This window comes from Orycteropus afer, unplaced genomic scaffold (genome assembly GCF_000298275.1).
Source record: "Orycteropus afer afer isolate SDZICR_OR568_19922 unplaced genomic scaffold, OryAfe1.0 scaffold00133, whole genome shotgun sequence".
In the NCBI taxonomy this organism is placed as follows: domain Eukaryota; kingdom Metazoa; phylum Chordata; class Mammalia; order Tubulidentata; family Orycteropodidae; genus Orycteropus; species Orycteropus afer.
The window spans coordinates 8,000,201-8,004,505 of NW_006921720.1; positions in this window are offsets into that span (position 1 = coordinate 8,000,201).

A 4,305-nucleotide genomic window follows, 5' to 3' on the forward strand; every position below is an offset into this window, starting at 1 on the left:
GGCCATAAGTTGATGCTCCTAAATGACAGCAGGACCAATAGAGACCCACATCCTTGGACAAGGCCAATCCTGAAATGGCCTCTGGAATGGAAGATAAGGCCATATACAAAGATTTCAGAAGGCATGGTCCTAAAACTGGTCAAAACTATCAAACATTTAAAAAAAAAAAAGTGTGATGTCCTTTATGTCATTCCACAACTCTTCTGATCTTTGGTCACTGGTATTCAATGAGTAAAATCTATTCTTGAGAGAGTCTCTAAATTCAGGTGGGATATATTCAATTCAGATGAATATTATTGTATCATTGACAGCATTGCACTTCAGTGCACATCTTGAATTGTTCTTTTTGATGATGAATGAAACTGGCTCTTGTGGACTTGTTCTCATTTTTTTCAGCTTCAACTTGAACTTGTGTATAAGCAATTGATGTTCTGTTCCACATCTCCTGGCCTTGTTCTGCTGATGATATTGAGCTTCTCTATGGTCTCTTTCCACAGATACAGTTGATTTGATTCATTTGTATTCAATGTAGTGAGGTCCTCTTATATAGTTCCCATTTATACTCCTGAAAAGAAAATGTTCCCAATATATAGGTCTTTCATCTTGCAAAATTCTATCATGTGATTTTCAGTGTTTTTTCTATCACCAAGGGCACATTTTCCAAGTTATGATCTTTCTTCTTTGTTTTAACTTTTGCATTCCAATCACCAGTAATTATCAATGCATCTTGGGTGCATGTTTGTTAATTTCAAACTGCAGAAGTTGGTAGAAATCTTTAATTTCTTCATCTTTGGCATTAGTGGTTGGTTCATAAATTTGAATAATAGTGGTATTAACTGGTATTCCTTGTAGCAGATGAATATTATTGTATCATTGACAGCATTGCACTTCAGTGCACATCTTGAATTGTTCTTTTTGATGATGAATGAAATGGCATTCCACTTCAATTTGTCATTCCCTGAATAGCAGACCATGTTTGTGTTATAAAAATGGCCAATAACAGTCCATTTCACCTCATTAATGCATAGAACATTGATCTTTATGAGTTCCATTTCCTTTCTTGATGACTTTCAATCTTACCAGATTCATACTTTGTACAGTCCATGTTCCAAATATTCATAGATGTATGCAACTGCTTTTTCTCATTTTGAATCATGTCACATTAGCAAATGAAGGTCTTGAAAGCTTTACTCCATCCACACAATTAAAGTTGACTCTACTTTGAGGAGGCTGCTCTTTCCTAGCCTTATTTTTAATTCCTTCCAATCTGAGAGACTTATCTTCTCACTATACCACACAAAGTTCTGCAATTCATAAGGATTTCCCTGGCCAACCTTTTAGATGTATGTCACCAGGTCCTCCTTCCTCATCTGTCTTAGTCTGGGTGCTCTACTAAAATCTGTCCACCGTGGGTGATCCAGCCACTGTGGTATGACAAACTGACAGATGAGTGAATTTAAATCCTATGTATGTGCATCTGATTGACAGAACCAGAACGTTAGTTGTATAGGTCTGAGAAACAGGACCTTCAGCTTCCAGTTTCTGCAGATCATGGAAATTTCATTACAAGAAAGCAAATTCAAGATGGAAGAAGCCTGCTTATCACATTTGCTACCTCCTTTCTTTCAGCTTTCCCTTAGTTCTCTCACTACTTGAACTGTTAGTACGGAGAGGATTTTTACTTACATCTCTGAAAATATGGGCCCATCTACAATGTTATGATCAATGAGCATAAATGTTGTCCTTTCTATTCTGGATCCTCATCTTTTCTCCCTCTTTCATTTTTGGTTGGATGAAGACAGGGCCTCTGTTTGTAAGGATTTCTTTATTGAAGCTCATAATTCCTTAAACCTTGTGATTTTTTTACTTCATCGTTATGACTCTAACCTTTCAATTTAAATTGTTTAACTTATTATTACTTGTCAATCCAATGCAAATAGAGCATAGAGATAAGGCACCAGATACAAAGCAGAATTCCACCAAACCATTCAAATGAAAAATTCAAATGAAACATAAGATTGTTATGCATGATTTATACTTGTCATAGTGGATTCTTTAATGGCAACCATTCACAAAGACTTTGGGGAAATTTGGACTAAATTTGAAGTTACTCCCTTTCTCAAAATATCTCTGTACATGCATTTACTAAATTTTCTTTCTTTCTTTCTTTTTTCTCAGGGGTAGGCTGTTTATTTTTCCTCCAGGGCTAATCCTTCATCCTGCACTCTGGGTTCATTTATACCCAATCCCTTCATGCTTTACTCCAGCAATTATTTCCTTTCCAGTATATCTATTCTCTCTCTCCCCAACCTCTTCTCTCTCTCTTTGCTTTTTCCTCTCCTCTCCAAACACATTCAGTCTTCTTTGAATTTGTATAAATCTTTTGATTCTGCACTCCTTGAATTATGATCCATTCTTCTTTTTCCACCACAAAAGTTCTCAAAGAGTGGTTTATATTTTTTATATTTGCTTCCTAATTTTTACTTACAATCCTTCAGTCTTGCTCCTGTTACAATAAAAAATGCTCCTTTCAAAGGAGCAATTTGATTTCCTAGTAGAGAGCCAATGATCTTTTCTCAGATTTTGTTCTTTATGTTCTCCTATCATTTGAAGCTGTCACCACTGTTACCACTTTTGAATATGTCTTTCTTTGACTTTTGTGATGCTACATACATCTTCTGTTGTGTCTTCATTTCTCATATAGTTATACCTATTTTTGATTTTCTCCCCTTTCTGCAAACTTGTGAACTTTTATCTCTTCTCTTTCATCTTCAAGCTTTAATTGTTTTAATGACCAAATCATCTCTTTGCAAACATTCTTTGCAGAAAAGAAAAATCTTTTTCTTGAACTGATTCCCCCATGAATTTGTGTCCCATTTTTCACATTGTTTCATTTCTATAATGCCAAATGGGTATGCAGGCAGCATGCTCTGACCTCTTCTAACTTCATAAGCAGGAGAGAGAATCACCATTGGCAGCCCAAGGCTTATTTCTAAGAGGCCAGACATGTCATCACCCTCTAGCCTTTTTACCAGTTCTAGCCTGGAAACAACCTAAGTGCCATTAATAGATGAATGGATAAACATCCCTCCTGTGACACTCACTACTTCTTTGCTGGGTTTGAAAATTTGTTGCAGTAGCCACACAGAACTCACAGACAATATTCACAATTACGGGGTTTATTAGGGAAGTAACAGTTCATGTCCAGGAATGTGCTCAGGATATAATTCTTTGGTCAGGACAGTCTCCCTTCTACTATGCCCTCAGGCATGCCTTTTTGGCCCCTGGCCTCTGCCCTGCTTGGGCAAGTGTTACAAAGTTCTTTTAGCTCTGCCAGTAGGTACACCTAGGTGCACTGCACTTTGCCAGCAAGTCTTCTGCACAAGCCCGCTGCTCTGTCTCCTGCTGCTCTCTTGGTTCTGCTACCATTGTCTCTCTTCAGGTCTCTCTGCTGTTGTATTAGTGCAGGAATCTTGGCTCCAAGGGCGTGCTCCACTCTTGGCTCTTCTCTGCCTTATTGGTAGTGAAATACCCCCTTCTGCCACTAGGAGGGCTCATTTTAAGCCTAGTGGAATGACAAAACTGACCAATCCCCATATAGTGCTCCATGCACTTTATTTCTGTAGTGCCTAAGGCATTTGATTGCTAACCAGAAGGCTGGCTGTTCAAACCCACTAGCCACTCCTCAGAAGGAAGATTGGGCAATCTACTTTCATAGTGATATGGGCTCAGAAACCCAAGGAAGGGTTGCTATGAATCGGATTCGACTCGACAGCAGTGTGTCTTTTTTTTTTTTTTTTTTACCCCCACAAGGGTGCCATATACCTTATTTACATTACTAACAAGCTATCCAATCCCCTTGGGAGGGGTGGTACCTTACATTTGTATAGTTCCACCTAGTCATTTGATGGGAGTCAAAAAACCACACAGCTAAAAGAGCCTTACTAAGTAATTCACTGCACCACACTTACTCCCTATGTTGCATTCAAAAATTTTATTTCACCAAACATTTGTTGTGCACTTAGTAAATGATGGAAATCAGACAAGAACTTGATCTCTAACTTGGATAAATTCAGCATTTTAGCCAGTCAGACTGAAATAGCCATAAAAGTATACTTCTCAGCTCTCTCTTCAAAAGAGTATTAGCCATGGCAATTCCATAAAAAGTTGGAAATATAAATATCATATGATCCAGCAATCTCAGTACTAGGTATATATCCTGGAGGAATAACATCTATGATACAAACGGTACATGGACACTCATGTTCATTGCAGTATTATTCACAATAGCAAAAAGATGGAAAC